This window comes from Saccostrea cucullata, unplaced genomic scaffold (assembly GCF_032062105.1).
Source record: "Saccostrea cucullata isolate Sc308-1 unplaced genomic scaffold, CSIRO_AGI_Scuc_v1 ctg973, whole genome shotgun sequence".
Lineage (NCBI taxonomy): Eukaryota > Metazoa > Mollusca > Bivalvia > Ostreida > Ostreidae > Saccostrea > Saccostrea cuccullata.
The window spans coordinates 531,009-552,200 of NW_026935523.1; the positions used below are offsets into that span (position 1 = coordinate 531,009).

At 33.4% G+C, this 21,192-nt stretch overlaps 1 long non-coding RNA gene across 1 annotated transcript; it reads right to left on the minus strand.

The window, feature by feature from the left end:
• Window positions 1-1,869: 1,869 nt before the first annotated feature.
• Window positions 1,870-4,592, minus strand: LOC134243106 (uncharacterized). The gene is made up of 4 exons (XR_009986975.1): window positions 4,080-4,592; window positions 2,560-2,619; window positions 2,151-2,224; window positions 1,870-1,924 (listed from the first exon to the last, which is right to left on the minus strand). It is a non-coding gene; the product is annotated as an uncharacterized LOC134243106 (long non-coding RNA).
• Window positions 4,593-21,192: the final 16,600 nt, after the last annotated feature.

Genomic DNA, 21,192 nt, shown 5'->3' on the forward strand with positions numbered 1-21,192 from the left:
TTTTGGTATAGAAGCTCTGTCCAGTAAGATTACTGGTAAAAGAAGTGTCAGTTATCAAAATGTCACAGGTTTTACAGTTTCGTACAGAACATTTTGAAACCGAAGACATTGGATCGCAAAAGGAATCATCCAATATACGCAGTACAGTTAAGGCAACATTTTCTATAAAAAGTAACCGAAAACGATACAATTAATATTTAACTATTTTATTTTTCAGCAAGACACTCTAGTTAAAAAAGCTTTATGTTATTGTGAAGAGTATGTCCATCGCTATACACCTAGAAATTTTTGTGATCATGTGACCCTCTTAAGTCACGTGGGCTCTGATTTTAGGTCAACAAATGAAATTTTAAATTTAACCAAACAGTTCAAGGGCAAGGCAAACAAACAAATAACTGCACAGTGTTTTAAATTGTTCCTATGTATCTATACTTTCGCAAAAGTGATGCTCATTCAGTTGGTTTTTCGATACATTTGAGTTATTCACCTGAAACAGTCAGTAGTATATGAAAAATGGGGTATTTTCCTAATATCATCGGAAATTATAAATTACCTTAAGGATTACAAAGAAATGAGCATCACTTTTTGAAAAGTATACAATAAAATGAATAATTTAAAATAAAAAACTACTTAATAGATTGTCGCCTTGCCCTTGAACTTTTTGATTAAAAATTTACATCTTGGTACAGTCAGTCTAAATATAGTTTTCAAACGCATCGCTGACCCAGCATTGGAGATAACTCTTCCGTACTTGATAAAGTTTGTTTACCTCGTAGATTTTAAATAACCAGGCCTATACTTGCATAATGCGCCGGGATCTTTTTACTTAATCGAACAGTATGCATAAAACACTGGATATTACTTTCTATTTTGTGACTTCGTTCTCTATACAATGTGTGAATTATGTATGATATAAGACGTCTTTCAGACCTTCCGCATTTCCTCGAATCAGTGTAAACACACATGCAGCTAAATGTAGGTGTAAAGTTTGCTGCAGCATGTAATCTAAAACGCTGATTGTTAATAAAAATGGGAATATTTAATTATAATAGTCAATTGAAAGCCTCCATCAATAATTAATTCGATAATCATACCCCTCTGTCACTTGTGAACAAATATTTTTTTTTTCGCATACAAGATTATATCATGGCTTTCTTTAAAACCTTCAACTCCTATGGGATTTAAGTCATACGTTTTAAGAACTAAGACTAGGTGGAAAACATACAAATTCCTGTATTTGTTAAAGGGACTACCATTTAATTCAAAAGGGGGGGGGGTTATATCTGAAATGTTTAAAATAAACATGTCCCAAATAGATTAAAAAAAATTAATCTGTCCCAGACCAAAGTTCCCCCTCCTATAATTTTGTTTAGCTTGTCAGACATTTTTCAGTAGGGAGGAAAATAAATAATCTGTCCTTCATAATATTCGAAGTAGATATTAGTAGACCTGTCCTTCATTGACTTGAAAAGAAATAAAAAACATAATGACTTGGGAAAACTTGCCAACCCCAACAACCCCCCCCCCCCCCCGCCCCGCTTCCCTTTGGAATAAAATGGTGGTCCCCTTTCTTCTTTTGAATCAATAAGGGGGGCTTTTAATCTTCTTTTTAGTTACTATTATTAAGAAAAACAAATTAACACAATGTACATGCTGGAAAAAAATCTTGATGGACATTGACAGCCTGGCACTACAGAAATATATGCAAGTCAAGATTATGTTAATCTTAATAGCCTTTTCAACACCTGTACAGTAAGTACATGAATATGAAAAAGTCAAATAATTTTTTATGAAGAAATTTTATTTCATAAACAGCTTTTCAAATTAAGATAGACTGTACAAAGAATACTGGGGGGGGGGGGGGGGGGGGGGGGGCTGCAATTTTTTTTCCCATCACTTCATGTTCTTGTGGATGAAATCAATTCTGAAAATACATGTATGAGAAAATCAGGACATTCATGTAGTAACATACCATTACTAAGCTAAGAGTAAATTGGTGATTAAAATAAAATTTAATTAAATTCAGATCAATGCATGGAAACATGCATTGGATGTATATATATATATTAAATGTTTGCAATTCTACTGTTATATATTGTTTGCCAGGAATATTGCATGGTAATTTGGTTTATAGCTAAAATGGAGCATACCATTTTCCTTACATCATGGATTAACTTGCTGTCTGATCATGAATTATTCCATTGGTCTAATTCTTTGGGAATATCTGCAACACATTATATATGCTATTGCTATGAGATTACTAAATAAAATACATTGTAAAGTAAAATCACTTTATATTCGACAAAACAATTCATGATATATTGTAAACTGTAGTGAATCAAAATTCATATAAAATTTAAATTGAAACAAAGCTGTATTTATTTACAAAACTCTTCTGGGAAATTAAAACCTCTGACATTAACAAGAACAAATGATTAGAATATGAAAAAAAAAACATTCTTCCATCTTTACCAAAATGAAAAAAAAAAAAATAAAATAGGCCTAATCATGCATACAAGCATGGTTAAAAAAATGTGAAATGCTTATAAGTGTATATACCCTGTGGAGAAATGGATGCATTTTTATTTATTTATACTTCAAGCCTGGATCCCTTGACTGCTACAATAAAATTACAGAAATTAATTGACTTAAAAATTGAAATCATATTAAAAAAAAATAAATATTTTATTCACCATTAATTTAGAAATTCTAAAAATTTAAACCCATAGATCAAAAGTGGAGGTTCTTTGTTTTCATCATTATGATACAAATAATATTTGTTACATTTAGCAGGTTTGTATGCCAGAAAGACCATAGGCACTTGGGGTATGGACCCCCCCCCCCCCCCCTTTACATTTTTTTCTTTTTAAATCTGGGTTCGATTCACCTTTTACCTATTTTTCTATTCTAATATGCACTATATGTTATCAAAAATGCAACTCTCTTTCGTCTCTACAATCTGTTTTTAAAAATGCCGTTTTTCACTGATCAATACATATAAAGAGAGAAGGCTTGCAACTCTTTTAGTCATTCGCCTCACCTCGCTTAAACTTCGCTCGATTATTTATCTAAATCAAAATAAAACATGGTATATGCATACATTAATAATTTTGTTATTCATTTCTCTTCCTTTTCATATTTCCAATTAATTTTCATATACCCCGATTTGTAAATATTTGTAAATTTTGTTCATGTGCATCAACCGGGACGGAAGTACCAAAGAACGATAACTCTATTTTACAAATGTTCTGCATTACAAAAAATCCAGGATTTGTAAAAACAATATTATGACATTTGGTAAATTATATCGTGCGTTAAAAGTGAATCTGTATCTATAAGAATCTATTAGTTACAGCTTTCTAGTTATATATCGAACTTACTGTTACATATTACATAAAGAGAAAATTCGGGATTCAATCTCTCTCGAATTTGATGTTCCGAATAAGATAACACATTATGATGACGCCAGAAAATACCGGGAACTTCCGTCCCGGTTGATGTTGAGAGTTGCAAGCCTTCTCTCTTTATATGTATCAGTGAAAAACGGCATTTTTAAAAACAGCTTGTAGAGACAAGAGAGTTGCATTTTTGATAACATATAGTGCATATTAGAATAGAAAAATAGGTAAAAGGTGAATCGAACCCAGATTTAAAAAGAAAAAAAAATGGAAAGGGGGGGGGGGGTCCATACCCCAAGTGCCTATGAGAAAGACAACAACATTACATCATAACATGTTCAGTAAATCATTGTCAACACATTGACTGCAGCAATGAAATTTCAAATTTAATTTAGTCTAAGTTTGTATTACTAATTAACACCCTTATTACACATGTCATCTCAAAGAAAATGAGCTTATCGACTCTATATTTAGTACAATTACATTTTTAAAATTTTTAGTAAAACAAAGTGATCAACTTTATGTGGGCTGTTAGGGGGGGGGGGGGAACACACTGCACTGCATTGGTTTTTTACTGACCGTGATAATACATCTAAATATACACGTACACACTCGCGATCGTTTTTTCTTCGATGTTAACAGAAGCATATCTACATAATGTTCAAACATGTGCATACATACCTGGGCTGAATGCAATGCAGTGATGGATCTAGGGAGCTGGTGCAGATCGTCTCACTCTTCCATTATTTTTTGTAATAATGTCCTCATATTCTCGTAATAGGGATAAACAATGCCTTGCCTCTTATCATATCCCTAATTCTTTAAAGAATGTCTGATTCTTGCATATAAATCCACTGCATATCTCAGCTGATGTCGCCACGTTTTTAGATGTAAACAACATTCCGTGTCATCGAGTGCAAGCGCTTGGCTGAAGCCGAATGCAGCCAAACGGCACATAAGAAATCGGATTATTTTAAAAACATGCCATTCTATATAGTAGAAAATCACTAATAATTATTTATTTAGACATGGAAATATTGCCGTTTGTTACAAATTCTAGCAAATATCGGTAAATAGTTATTTTGAGCTCTATTTCCTTATAAGGATCAATCAGGGCGGAGCAACTGTCATGACGTCAAACCTCATTATGACCTCATTACCATATTTTTTCCATGGGTTGCCTTAACCGTACTGCGTATATCGTTGTTATACTGATCCGTCCGTCGGTCTGTACCAATAACAACTGTCTCTCCCTCAAACTATTCTTAAATTTTAAAGTAACCAATTCATCATTAAATTGTCAATTTTCAATTCATCATTTAATGTGCTAATGGGCACTGGAATTTTTACTCTTGCAGCGAACGATGGCCGAAAATGTTTTTTTTTCATGCCAAAAGCCCATGGTTCTCTGAACTCCTTATTATCTTTTTGGAAAAACTTGATACTGTCCTATGGATTTGCAATATGGTTTTGGCATTTTCCTTTTCAGCCAGACGGGCGAATTGGGGTCACAAAATGACATTTGTTTAAATGCAAAAAAACCCCTGTATTTCTTAATCTTTTTACACAGTATCCTTGTCAAATTTTGGGAGATGGTTGGTCGTATCATGAAGATGTACATCGATGTTTCTTTCCTCTTTCGTAATACAGTACATGGAATATGCTCCGATAGTAGGGCATAACTTTCTGTTGTTAGGTAGATTTTAAACCTTAAATTAAGGTAATTCTACGTTAAATTACTTTTAATTCTCGAGAACTTTTTTTGCATCATTACGCGAGACAATGTATTAAAGTATTCCTTACCATTATATAGAAGAATGAAAATTATTCTTGAAAATTATGTATTTCTTACAAAGAGTCAATGAAAATGTCGCGAAAATAAGTTGTCGCTTAAAATTTAGTGATTAACTGTTCTTTAGTGTAATATGCTTAACACCACAAAATAGGTTTCGAAAATTACCCCAAACCTTTTATAGTGAATATTGATTTGTTTTCAAAAAATGTTTTAACATAAAATTAACATGAACATATATATGGAGCCTAAAAAAGAAACTGAACTTTTTTTTCTTACACAAAAACATTCTCCAAATACTTTCTTAAAGCCGCTTCATCCGAAACAGGCACATATTATCTTTATCAATAAAAGTATGTCATTACATAGATAATATATAAAAATTAATTATAAGATTGATTTAATAGTTTATTACAACAATCCTTGCATAGAAAACATATACATAAAACCTTGTTGATAAACAGCAGTTCCTGACGGGAAGTTAAGATCTGTTTTGAAGTCACCTTTGAAAAAAATACCTTTATCGGATATATTTAATTATGAAGAGATTTCAAACCCGAGTATTTTTTTTCAATTAGTAAGTCATGAACTATCTTTAAAAATTAAGGAATTAATTGAATATAATCCATAGTAATTTTTGTATTAATTTACACATTTACAGAATAAAGGAAAAAAGTGGGTTTAGTAACGAGGGCTAGAATATTGCCTGTATACACTTTGTTGTGGAAAATGCTCGGGTTTGTTCTTCACGAGTTATACATGTAAGCGATAAATTTAATTTTTCGAAGATGACTTCACACAATGTCAACAAATGTCAACAAAGGATTATTTATTGTCTGACCTAACAAAAATTATTTTTTTAACTTTTGAATTTTGATATCTTTAAAAAGAAAAAGACTTTGGGGATATAATTTGACCAAAGTTGAAATAATTTATAGACAATTATTTTTCAAGAAGAAAAACGAATATATTTTTTTAGCGATTACAATCGGACCAAGCGGCTTTAAGGAGAAGTCTTAAATCTTTGACTGGTTAATTCGATAAATTTCTAATTGAAAATACACAAGACACGAATAGGCGATTTATCCTGCGGTGTAATTTTTGTTCAATTTATTGTATGATTGTATTTAAGTAAAGGAGAAAAGACACAAACTGTCCGTTTTGTGAGAGAAAGACCTATCAAGGGCCGGCCTTTCTCCTACTTAAAACATGATTTTTTTGTTCTGAAAATTTAACAAAAAATGTACAAAACAGGTAGCACACATACTATAGATTCATTGTTTACAGAATGGAAAGTTACAGGTAAGCTTGGGATGCACCGCAATTTGTTGAATAGCCATTGTATTTTCAGTCGCAAATTACAAAATATCTTTGTCTAAAGAACGGACAGTTACAGATGGATTTTGGGGGATAATAGTTTTTATATTAGAATATAGCTCCTCAAGATCAATTTCTATTTTGCATCTCTGATGAAGATAATATTTTACGAAACGAAATTGAATTGAAACCAAAAGATACACACAAACAGCGATACGTTGGCCTGGAAACAGGGAACAGTAAGCGCAAAAGTAAATATCCAAACTTTGATGGATTGGACAACACGGACAAAAGTTTACGTCACAATCATGTTTTAATGTTGGTTAAAAAAGTATTCTTGGCTCATTATCGAGGTAGAAGGGAGATATAAGAGAGAAGTCCGCGTCTCATGACAGCATAATGTAACTAATATCCGTCCGGTGAAACCGAAGGGGACTATTGGGTGTCACGAGTCTGTCTGTTTGTCAGTCTGTCCCTTTTAGTTTTCTGCACTTTTTTTTCTCTAAATGCTATCAATTGTTGAGTTGATTTTTGTTGTAAGTGAGTGAATCTTGATGAGTTACATCATTATATATAGATTTGGTTAAGTGTAGAAATATTTGAGCATGTACTTATTTGAGCATTTAACAGTTATTTTTTTTTAATTATTATTATTAAATTCACCAATCAGTTTTCCAAAAAATTAATGCTCTTTATATTTGAAAAAAAAAAAAAAAACAAATGCTGTATTTATTCGAAATTGATCGCCAATTGACCGCAAATATTAGTACTTTTAGATTAGAAATGATGGAGAACACTGATACTCATATGGAGACGCCACTACTTGCCGGTGTAACGTTGGATATTGACCCGAGTTGAAAATTGACCCGGGGTCATTTTTCGACGTTGAATATTGAATCGGGGTCATTTTTCACCGTTGAAAATTGAGACCACAAAAGTCGTGGAATTTATACCTGGGGTTATTTTTCAACAGCTTGGTATTTTTCCCTTACCTTATGACCTCAACACGTTGAAAATTGACCCTGTTGAATACTGACCCCACCTCAAAGTTTGAACATTTTTTTTAGCTGGGAATTTGTTTTACGTAATTTATCATGCAATATCACTTTAATTATATTTTGCTTTCAATTTTTTTCCCCTTTTCAAAAATGATAGAAATAAACATTCAGTATCACCCCGTGTATATATGTAAATTTTGATCAGTGCATGATTTCAGTTATCTTCAAGCATGAAAACTTTTTTTAAAAATACAAATGTAAATACTTTCCAAAATCCATGGCATCCATAAATAACTACAATATAACGAATGGGGCATAAAACAAAAATCTTTAAAAATTGCTGTCTAGAAAGTGAGTCCTATATATATTGATCAGGCGGGTGAAACATCCCATCTAGTCAAATTCAGTATAAAAAATAACAAAATTAATAGTCTAAAAATTAGAATGAAACACATCGACCAAAATGATTCAATCGATAGGTTATATTTGTGAAAAAGAGCAATATTATAGCGACCATAGCATGTGAGTAATGCTGACTTTAAATAAATTGCTGAAATCCCTGTAACAATTAACTTTTTTGTCAATAGCCTGTCTCAGCTTCAAAAATGATCGCTTTCGGACCATAACCTTGAGAATGAGATTATTCTTATTCTAAAAAAATCTTATTTTATACAACGTGATTCCTATTTGATTAATTGTTATTTCTATTCCACTATTTGTAATTTGTATTCGATAAATTGCTATTCCAATTACAGGAAATGTGGCAATATGATTCATATATCATAGTTTTCTCTGAAAACACGCGTTTCCTATTCGATGTCATTAATATTTAAAACAATCGGTTGCTAGTCGCTAATTTTTCATTCCTATTCGATAATTTTTTTTATTCGATAATAATTTATTTTATATGCAATAAAGTTGTTGTTCGAAAACATACTAGCATCCATTTCTATTCGAAAAAATACGATTCCTATACGATAAACTTCTCATCTTATTACATGATTTAATCTCTATGATCTCCTAGGCGATGTTTTGTTGTCTTAATTTTTTTCAATAATTGCCATGATTGCATTTTGGGAAATATGACAAATTAAACTAGAATTGGTTGTAAACTCAATTAAATAGGAATGTAACGTTTAACATTATTATCGAATATGAATCATTTCATCACATAAATTGACAAAACAAATTTAAAAAATTTTAGAATAGGGCAAAATTTTCTCTCTTCAAGACTGAGGGACTAGAGATCAGCATAAATTAAGCTGTTGCTATTTAATATTAAATAAATGTGTTTCGTTTTATACATTGATGGAGTAATTATAGAGGATTTAGTTATTCAGAATACTAATTTGATTATGTTTTGTATCATTTTTTGACAAAGATATCCAATACGTTTTTATATAAAGTACAAGTAGATCCTAATTCAAGACTTTAAAGCATTGTTACGTCTCATCAATAATGGAACATTAAGAAATATTAATATACAAGTATTTTTTTTCTCAGAAACATCAAGTCATACTCTGTGTTATATTTAATTGAGAAATCAATACTATTTGATGTCACTCACTTTAATGAAATTTTCTAAAAGGACTCCTGCAATATAGCATATGATCACAAGAAAAAAAACATGAAGTCAATACACATTTCAGATTCTATAAATAGTAACTCAAGTCTTTATGCTGTTATACTTAATCATGTGATCAAGTTTGAGCCAATCAGAGATCTTAGAATAAAAGGTGATATCATCTTTTCCTGGTAAATACTTGTAGGTGCTATTACTTATTTGAATAACTGCTATCACCTATTCGAATATGTGATATTACCTGATTGAGTTTCTTAAAACAATCAATACTGAATGCTCCCTATAATATATAGATAACCACTGGAATCAAGAAAATTAGGACTACCCAGTTGTCATGCGTTTTGTACGATTTTCTTGTTGTATACATGATATATAAGTGAAATAAATTAATTTGTAAGCAAAAAAAGAAACAAAAACAAGCTGTTCGACGGGAAAAGGTGATTTCACCCAATTGAATAGGCGATTATAACTTGTTCGATATCCTTACGTTAGACAAGGTTGCTGATAATCCTATAACAGACTTATGATCGTTTTCGGAGGATAACCTAAAGAATGAGATTATTATAACTCTAAAACGTATCATTCTTATTTGGAACACTTTTCACAAACTAAAGATAGTGTTGAAACGAACTATAAAGTAAACAACAAGGTATTATTTAAACTTGGAATGATTACTTGACATAGATTTCAATTAAATTTTATTTTTTGCTGTAGTTGCAATGTTATTGATAATTTATTTAAAAAAAATTATTTTTGTTGTAGAAACTGTAAAAATTGGTAATATTTTTAACTTTATCAAGAAAAGTTTTGTTTTTATGCATGTTTTCATGTTATTTATGTTATTTGTTTGTTTATTTTATTGTTAATTGTGTTTTTGTTTATGTTTATATTGGGAAAGGGCTTCTATGTTCTAAGTTTGTTGTCACCCATGCGCAGAAGGGTTAGTCCATGCCAGGCATGGACTAACCCTTTTGCGCATGTGTCAATTTTTGGCTTTCTATATATTCCGTATATTTCTGCAGTCAAATGGCATCACAGCGTAATTATTGAAGTATTTGACTCTATACTCAGCTACGATCGCATCATCATCGCTAAAATTTCCCATCGAGTTGATGAAATCCGTTTATCACTGTCGGCATTGCGTAGCCCTGGGTCTTCATGAATGAAGATTTCGACGTACCGATTTCCTGAAGAAATACTTCGCAGGGAGCGAAAGTATACACATACCAATGCACATTCAATACGATAAATGCAAACACTTACAAATATTTTTTCAGTCCTATGAAGTTTAAATCCAAGAAAAAGCCAGAGAAACGCGTCCATGTAAACACTGCCAATACACTACCTTGATCGACGTCATTTTTCGAGGTACGACGTCACAGGTACACTGTTTTCCCGTACTTTCTGTGGCAAGATGGCGTATAGCCTATATAGGCATTGTACGTAATATAAGGCATTCTGTCATCGTAGTACAACAAACAAATTTTATTATTTTAGCACAAAGTTTCCTTTTACCAAGCTAATCAAATATCTCAAGAAGATACAGAAGTGGGAAGTGATTAGTACAGAAAACAGGCTCCAAAGATTTGAAGATCCATGATCCGTCCCTCGTTTTACCTCCAGCTAAAATGTGCAGATTTAGTGTGCACATCTCAAGTTTTCAGTCCATTGTGACGTAGCACTCGAAGAAAGCTTTACAGCATGACAATACTTATACTGAACATATGATAACGAAAGGGAACACATTCTATTAGAAAAAGTTTAAACATATTTTTTTTTCAATTTTGCTTTTAAATTAAAAAAAAAAAGAAATTGCTTGTATCTTTCATTTCAGTTCTTTTTTTTCTTTTTTTTTTTTTTGGTAGATAGATATATAGTAAGATCGGAATAAAACAAAAATGCGCAAGAGTACAATCTTCATGGCGGAGGTCGCATGGGGGTTGTTCTGGTAGATTAAAAGATTGAAGCAAATATGTGGTACACCCCCCCCCCCCCCCGGGCACACACACATCATATCGATACTACCGATAAATAGGCCCCTATTTACTTAAGAATCTTGATAAACAACTATAGATATGGTTCATAAGTAGGCGTCGGAACCGGGGGCTTAGCGCCCCCCATTTTTGGGAAATATATACATTATATAGGCATTGAAAATTGGGGTTTACCTTTTTGGGGTGGTTAAGCCCCCCCCCCCCCCCCCGCCTTTTCCAATTTGCTTCCGTCGCCTATGACGTCGACATAACTCACAATAATATTTTATTTGTTAATATATCTTCAAATACAAATATTCTTTAATCGAACCCCCTGTCCCCCGATCCACCCAACCAACCATTCCTGGATCTGTCCACGTACCTGCTTTTTAGCATTATACAAAGGACTAATGTCATTTTTTTTTTTGCTACACCTGTACTTGTATTTTGCGTTACATTTAAGCCACTATTTATCACACACACACCCTTTACAGTCTGTGAAAATTATCATTATACGTTTATTGACTGATTTCGAGGACAACAAGCGTTTTGTCGGACCCAACATTTTAGGCCAAAAACAAAAATGTCTGCCTGTCAGTTAATAAATGTTTTGTTATACTTTTCATAAATATTTATATTTTTTGACATGCGTGTATTTTGTACTGTCTTCCGTGATGTTAAATCAGGTCTCTCGATTCTTAACAACCATGAATGAAAATGAGAGTAAGCTTCCCCCAGTATGTGACGTAGGCGGTCCAACATCTCGCCAACCGGTCCAACACCTCACTCAGCGGTCAAACATTGATTTCTTTCTGCCCCCCCCCCCCCCCCCCGGCAAAATGTTAAACTTCTTTCGTATAGATTTGTATAGGAACACATTTTCAGAGGTATAGCAATGGACTTCTTGTCTTTTTAGGATTCAAAAGACCCATCTTAAAGAGATGTCAGCTAATGATGTCGGTAACGGATTGTAGAGAGTTGATCACGTTTCTTCTTTTTTTTGCTTCTAACCTTTGGAAGCGTGAAATGTAAAAACGTAATAATTATTTCTTATAAAGACAGACATCGCATGGATTTAATATGTATCCTCGTACCTCATTGTAACTAGTCTCTTAAATATATGGCCAAATTATAGGCTTCATTTTGTAAGGTGTGGACATCTGAGTACTCTATTTTAATTGCCTAACTTGAAAAATATTTCATGTAGAACTCGATCACCAAAAGTGCGATTTATTCCCCCTATCATTCTGGTTTATATATAGCTGCAGATCTGTAGCTCTCCGAAAATATATATATATTGATAGACCGGAGAGCTACAGAGCCACCCATTGAAAAAAACTGTATATTTATTGCGCACAAAAAATGCGCTCGTTTGTCAATTTTATTCTCCATGTTTTTAAAGCTGTAATATCGAAATATTACTAACCGTGTGTCCTTAACATATTCTTTGACTCTTTCCACAACAAAACATTCCTCATAATTGTTGTTAATAGTCCTCCTGGCCCTGATATTGCAATCATCGGACATTTCGCTTATTTATACTGCCATTTTGGTTTCAAAATTAATTCGGTCCAATATGCTTCGTTCGGATGTCTACTACGAGAGAACTTGATAGAGGAGAGATTCATTTTTTGAAATCTTCCATTTTTTGCAATTGAGGTAAGAATTTGGAAAAATTCTTCAAGAATCGAGCGCACTTTTTTATGCGCAATAAATATACAGTTTTTTCAATGGATGGCACTGTAGCTCTCCGGTCTATCAATATATATTTTTTCGGAGAGCTACAGATCTGCAGATGGTTTATATATTGATTTTTTTTAGATGTATTGTATTCATACAGTGTGGTGGTACAGCTCAGAGATGCTCACTAGAACAGTTTTAGTTCTTGTTCGAATCGCCGAGTTTACATTCTTATTTTTTTTCAAACTTTCATATACTGCAGGTGTCACAACATCAGAAAAAATCATGCCGAGGAAAAATTTTCAAGAACGTCTTTGGGCATAAAGGTTTTATAACTCGTTGCCATTATCAAGGCATCATGTAAGGACCCTTATAAATATAAAATAAGGATGTATCTCTAAATACCGAGCCTCGGAGGTAGGGTCAAATGAACACATGTGCACATTTAATCAGAAACAACAAAACTACTCGCATGTGACCTAAAGTCAGCGACCAGAACGGATATCCATAAACTACAACTGAAACCAATGTAGGTACTATAGGTCAGCACATATAGAACTAGAAGAATTAGCAAATAATACATGTACATATCCAATTATCAATTATTTCTATTTGAAAATGATAGGAGTTGTGTTTTCATAAAAAATAACTACTTTTCTAAGAAAAATGCACTTCATACGGTAATGCCACCCGAAATGGTGGTGGTGGAGGAAGGGGGGGGGGTCATGCTGTTATCAACAGAACTTGATTTTATAAAATAGCTAATTTAGGAAATATATTCACTTCATGGACAATACGACCCCCTCCCTCATAAAAGGAGTGATGATATTAATTGTTGACTGCAGTTGTCCCTGATGTACAAGTAACACCATGTACCAAAAAATCTACGGTAATGTTTCCATCTACATTGTTTATTTATATCAAAATGACTCCATATTCTGTTAATGCTAAAAGAGAAATATTAGAAGGAAGATCTGAAACACATGCACACTTTTCAATTTGACATTTACAGAATCGTGTACACGTACATGTATATTTTTTAAAAGCTGGTAAAATCTCAATATTTCTATGTGTTACACATGATGTGCATCCACTTCAATCTTTCGTTGTTTTGAAAGTATAAACTGAAATCAATTGCATAATTTCTAAACCAATCTTCCTACAGATTTCATTAGATTTGTGTGCATCTTGTAATAATCTGGTATAGCTGTAGATCCTGTGGCTCGCTGAGCCTGAACTGAAAAAATTAAGATGGATTACCAGAGAGCTACAGTGCCACCCATTGAAAAAAAACTGTATATTTATTGCGCCAATAAAGGTTGCGCTCGTTTTTGGACTAATTTCTCTAAATTCTTCCCTCAACTGTAGTAAAGTACAATTTCACACTATTCCTTTGACTCTATAAACTCTCCTTTATATCTTCACGAAGCGCGTGGGACCAAACTACTAGTATTTTGCCGTTCAAAATTGCAGTGTACATGAGGAAAATTTTCAGTGGTTTCCATTTCAAGCCAAGTAAGGCTATTTACAGCGGTGTTATGGAATGCTTTGTTTTGGAAATAGTACAAAAATTATTTAAGAACACATGTTTATAATATTTTGAGATTGCGGTTTGAAAGACACGAAGAAATACACAAATCTAACTTCAGCGCACTTTTTTGTGCGCAATAAAACTACACTTTTTTCAATGGGTGGCACTGTAGCTCTCCGGTTGTTAATTATATTTTTAGGAGAGCCGCAGTTCTGCAGCTAAATCTAGTACAGTATGTTACAACACACTTTGAAAAATTACACACTTTGAAAAAAATTTTCAAAGTGCGTTAAATTTGGGACCAAATTAATCGCATTTTGAAAAAATAAAATTTCTTTTCAAAGTGCGTTAATATCGACCATATTTACGCATTTTGAAAAAATTGTATGGTTTGCTCAATATGCTTGCAAATCGTAGGTATGATAAAGAATTGAACCTGTTTGATAACTCTTCGGTGATGAGGTCACTTCAGGATGTGAAATTGATCGATTTTGATCTTTCCATGCTTTAAAAATTCTTTCTAGCTCTTTTTAATGTTTTAATGTAATTATTTTTTCCAGTTTGCATGCATTTTATGTAGACTATAAAATTTTTAAAAAGTTTTCAACGTCATACCAGTTATGAAAATGCATATACTTGGGTGTAACATAGGCATCGGTACCGGAAAGGGGGGGGGGGGTAAGGCAAACAAATGTTTTGCAAAGATACATACATAATATAGGAATTGAAAATTGGGCTTACCTTGGAGAAGGGGGTCCACTTTCAATTTGCTAATGACGGCTATGTACAATGTATAAGGAAAAAAAAAAAGAGTTAAGCTTAGAGACCTTCTCCTCGTCTTCTCCTTGTTATCAATGAGATTAAATGAGTACATGTAGATTTTAAAAATTTCAAAAATAATATTTATTACTAAAATTTAAGTTTCGATTTTTTTTTGTTTTATACTTATTTTTTTCAAAGTGCGTAAAATGGCCCCGTGGTAAAAATGTCGATGTACACTCTTAACGCACATTGAAAACTTTTCTCATTTTAGTGCGTTGAGTGTGTCCCAAATTTAACGAACTTGGAAATTTCAAAGTGCGTTGATTTTGTCCCAATTTTAACGCACTTTGAATTTTTTCAAAGTGTGTAATTTTTTCAATGTGCGTTGCCACACTGGTACGACTTGACTTTTTGTCTCAAAAAGAGTGATCTCCAGGATCCGACTTGAGAAGAGTCACTGCCTTGCATCTCGACAAGCGGAATAATATGTCAAGTAAATATAGTAAGCCGATATTTTCGTTATGCTTGCCCGTCTACTTTTCTTTTTTTTTTATTTCCAGTCATGGGTTAGACTGTTTGATTGATTGTATGTTGTTTAACTTCCCTATCGAGAATTTTTCACTAGAACAGGAAGGCCACCACTTGCCATTTGAGAACTAAAAATTTTATCCTATGCTCGGCTTACAAGCGATCATTATTCTACATAGCTGAAGTATTAATTGTTTACAGATTCTGGATAATAAAAGCAAGTTCAGAGTTCATTTTATTCACTCAAATCAAAAGATTGGTACATTGGGTTCCTTAACAGCGTATCTACAATATACTAGTATAAATAAATTGGTCAGAGGTAGTCTTTGATAGCAGCATGAAGGTACGGCAAAAGACACCCCCAGTACTGCTGGTCTTCTCCGCACTTGATTTTTAAGGTTACATCTTATCGAATTTTCTTCTTGATCTATCTTAAAAATTAACAGAATAAATTTGTGACACCCCCCTTTGCTTATATTTGTAACTTCCTAAATGCATATTCAGGTAAACTTTCAAAAACACACTCAAAGGTGGGTAATTTGATACAATTGATGACATTCTAATTTTAATTTTAAACAAACTAAACAAAACTTTTTTCTCGTTAGCCTGAGAGCCTCTGTCCCAAAGGTAGTGCTATGCCAATAGATCATCATCAAGATTGAAGAATATTGAAATCTCAGATGGAAAAATCTTAATTGAACATCCTGAAAAGCAAAAAAAAAAAAAAAATCTTTGATTCAATTATTAAACACAGTTTTTATTTGTAGAGGAGTGCAAAAGAACCATTGGTACTCGTATGGTACAAATTTGCTGCAGTGTCAAGATGTCATTGATGATCTTCTCTGCTTCTTTCGAATTCTTTATTACCTGAGAGTTTTCTTTTTTAAGTAATATTCACCAAAAAAAGGGTTCTAAGACAGTTACATCGTCAGTAGATGAAAGTGTTACAATGCTTCGTACCGGAAGTTTAAAGTGACCCGAAGTGTTGCTGTTTGTAGCAACAGGGGGGACCGTCGCCACTGTCACCGTCACCTGAGCTGAAAACTCAAGTTTTTTTTTCTGATAACCCATTGTTCGACGTCCGTCCGACTTTAAACTTTTCTAATTTATTCCAATCATGACCCTTTGGGATTGGACAAGGTCAAGATAGGTACTAGTATTTCAAACGGGGAAATCTGTTAAAAACAGAATGGCCACAGTTACTTATTTATGTGAGCGATGAAGCCCATGGGCCTCTTGTTTCCACACATTACTTTTTACTATCGATTTTCACGTATATTGGAAGATCAGCCTTTTTACTATCGATGTGCAGTATGGTAAAAGACCATAAAGTTGACAGCCCCCCCAACCACCACCACCACCACCAATTTTTGCTGCACCATATGTAATCAAAAGAGGGAAACAGGTAGCGTTTAAAAAAATAATACTGAATAGAGATCGACCCCCCCCCCCCCCGCCCGATTTCCTTTTCTTATTTTTTGGCATGTTTGTCAGGTTTTATTACAGGTTTGAATTTAATAATTCTTTTTCTTTGCGTCCCCCTTTTTGTTTAAAATCGATGCTATGTCCCTGTCGTGCTAGTATCTAGATTGTTTTGGGCGACATCTCCTGGATGACTGCATGAGATTTCACAAAAATATGTAGTGTATTACGCCTCTGCTTGAAAAAGTTTGGGCCCGGGTTCATGCATGTCTGTAGCACTTTCGTGGATCTAACATACTTACATAGGATATACATATAGCTCTTTCATGTGTATCTTTAAAAAATTATTTTAGGAATGTGAATGCGTATCTTTAAGAAATTATTTTAGGAATGTGACATCCTGCCCACCACAGCTAGGCATGCATATTTTGTTTAGTATAAACTGGACACCCGTATTGTATCAGCATAATTTACCTCGATTGAACCTCAGCACTTCTTAATTTTTTTCATTGTCAAAATATTCTACCTCCCTCCAACATTACTTTGAATTGTTGGACCTTCTCCGACGACGATTTTTTTTTTCTGTACATGCACTTGTACCATACATTTACATGTATAGGCGTTACCGGTAATTTAAAGGGGGCGGTTGAGAGTAAGATCTATCCACATTTCATAAATATTTCTTCCAAATATATATACACGTCTGTCTACCACAATGGAAAAATTAGTCTGTGTTGAACAGAACATACATGTACATGTAGCTGCAGAACTGTAGCTCTCCGAAAAATATATATTGACAGACCGGAGAGCTACGGTGCCATCAATTGAAAAAAATGTATATTTATTGCGCACAAAAAAGTGCGCTAGTTTCTCGATTTATTTCTCCATGTTTTTAATTAAAATTGTCATCTCAAAATATTACTAACCGCATGTTCCTAACATGTTCTTTCACAGTTTCCACAACAAAACATTACTTATATATTTTTTTTTTTTTTAAATTGAGATCATCGAAAATGTCGTCTATCTATATTGCCATTTTGGTTTGCAAGAAAATTCGGTCCAACGTGCTTCGTACAGATGTAAACTACGCGAGTAATTGACAGAGCAGTAAAACACTAGCTTTTTGCAATTCATGTAAGAATTTCAACGAATTAAGCGCATTTTTTTGTGCGCAATAAATGTACAGTTTTTTCAATGGGTGACACTGTATCTCTCCGGTCTGTCATATTTTTTTTCGGAGAGCTACAGTTCTGCAGCTATGTTGAACTTAGCTACAGAACTGAAGCTCTCCGACAAAACGTTAAAAAAATTTTGGAGAGAGTCTTGCAGAGAAAGAAAACAAAAGTTCCATCCGGCAAATAGTTGGGTTCAAATTATCTTGTGTCACATTGTTCGGATTCAAATTGTATACTATAATTATATTTTTTTCCGTACAATTCATTGTCAAATCCAAACATATTGTTTATTTATTTATTTGTGAATTTTGTTTAATAAATAGATATTTTTTTTAAAGAAGTCTTTGAGACTAAAATAAAACATCGTAGAAGTGTGTGATATTCTACTATATGGATAATTGGATATTTTTTTAAATTTGTTAACATTTATAATACTTGCTGAGCGTTAAAAGTAGAGACGATACTAACATATATCGGTAAATATACGTCCTTAATTGTTCACAATTATGTTTCCAATTTTAAAAGGAAGTACAAATTATGTGTACGAAAATACCCGGTATACATGTATTGATTAACTCAACTTAAATGCCATATCAGGATTACAAACGAGAAATTAAACTATTGTTCTTGGATTATTGAAATGTTCGTATTTTACAAGATGTAAGTGGACTTAGGCTCTTCTTGAAGGGGATCGAAAACGTAAAAAGGGACTTCAATCATTATTCAAGGCATTGCGTGTCATAATTTTCCCACTGAAAAATGAGGAATCGATCATTTGATAATAAAGGGGAATTTGACTTCAATTTTATTTTAAATTTTTATTTATTTAATGGACCTTAGATTTTTTTTATCAAAACTATAATTACAAGAACTGTATATTTTGCGAATGACACGTGATTCGGAAACTTCCAGTATTGCATTAGCAAAAAACGTGCATCTTGTGATCATCTACACGTGTGCCGGAGGAAAACCCTCTATTAGACGAAAGAGACGTGACTTAAAAAAAACTTTTCAGCAGTGCAAGTCAACATATAATTAACACTGTATAGATTGGTGTTTTTTTTTTTCTTTTGAAGAAGGAGCCTTGCCAAAATCCGAAATCCTACCCCATTTTTTCCACAGGCACTTGGGAACCACCTCCACCCAAACTTCCGTGTCAGTACCCTAAGAATTCTTGGACCTTGTTTAAATACAATATTTTTCTATGATATATATAGAAGTATAACAAAAATCTAAAATTTAAGTTAAAACAAGTCTAAAAAATAAATCCATCTTCTCTGATACTTTGATATTTAAACGAAACTGTTTTAATGAGGGTATGAATCATAGGCGTCGGAACCGAGGGGGGTGGGGTGGGTTAGCCCACTTTTTTCCAAAGATAGACTTACATCTAGTATAGACATTGAACAATGCTGTGTAGGTTTAGCCCCCCCCCCTTTCCACAGACATGTTGCAGTATAGGTTTAAATTGGGGGAACGTGGTGGTGTTTGGTACAAATTTTTGGTACTGAAGTTCGAACTAACCTCCCCCCCCCCCCTCTCCCCCAAATAGGATTTTCGTTTTTGGACTTTTTTTTTTATTATTTGGCTTGTAAGGTTTTTTTGAAGGTCTAAAAAAATCTTCTTAGACTTACTTTCTCCCCCTACTTTCAATTTGCTTCCGATGCCAATGTGAATAATTTTCCACCTGTAATACTTTGCGAGTATGTCGAAATATTCTATTTAAAAGGTCAAAAGAACCCTTGGGGTACGTTGATAAGGGGGGGGGGGGGGGGGCGCACTTGTGAATTTTTCACTATTTTGTGATCGAACCTGCAATCTTTTCTTCCTGAAACGGTGTGAGAATGAAAAATTAAGCCATTGTTACAACTGTCGATGTGTATTGTAGAAAAAATACGTTGCCATACATTTGTGCCTGATATAATATCAATGTATAGTGAACCAGAATTTCAGATAAATGTTTGTACCGATTAAACTATAATTATATTTTTTATTTCAATATTTTCTGACTTTTCTGTGTCTTCGTTTCACAAATTTCCCTTTCTCGGCAAGTTTTTCTTTTCAGATTCGACGTTTTACCTTTCAATTAACATCACTCCCCACCCCCAAACACACACACTTTTAATTTGCTTCCGACACAAATATGTTTTGGTTTAGTGGGGGTTGGGGTATAGGATTTGAGATTCTATAAACACAATGGCCAAAGTGAAACATCAAATATTTCGAGACCCCCATTCCCGGCCCTTTCAAATTCACGACCTGGAAGAGCAAAATCAAAGTGAAGAAAAGCATTTTTCTCTCAATTTTAGCACATGTATTAATTAATTTATTTTAATTTAAAAGCAAAATTGAAAAAAAATATGTTTAAACTTTTTCTAATAGAATGTGTTCCCTTTCGTTATCATATGTTCAGTATAAGTATTGTCATGCTGTAAAGCTTTCTTCGAGTGCTACGTCACAATGGACTGAAAACTTGAGATGTGCACACTAAATCTGCACATTTTAGCTGGAGGTAAAACGAGGGACGGATCATGGATCTTCAAATCTTTGGAGCCTGTTTTCTGTACTAATCACTTCCCACTTCTGTATCTTCTTGAGATATTTGATTAGCTTGGTAAAAGGAAACTTTGTGCTAAAATAATAAAATTTGTTTGTTGTACTACGATGACAGAATGCCTTATATTACGTACAATGCCTATATAGGCTATACGCCATCTTGCCACAGAAAGTACGGGAAAACAGTGTACCTGTGACGTCGTACCTCGAAAAATGACGTCGATCAAGAGTAGTCTGGTAGTGTATTGGCAGTGTTTACATGGACGCGTTTCTCTGGCTTTTTCTTGGATTTAAACTTCATAGGACTGAAAAAATATTTGTAAGTGTTTGCATTTATCGTATTGAATGTGCATTGGTATATACTTTCGCTCCCTGCGAAGTATTTCTTCAGGAAATCGGTACGTCGAAATCTTCATTCATGAAAACCCAGGGCTACGCATTGCCGACAGTGATAAACGGATTTCATCAACTCGATGGG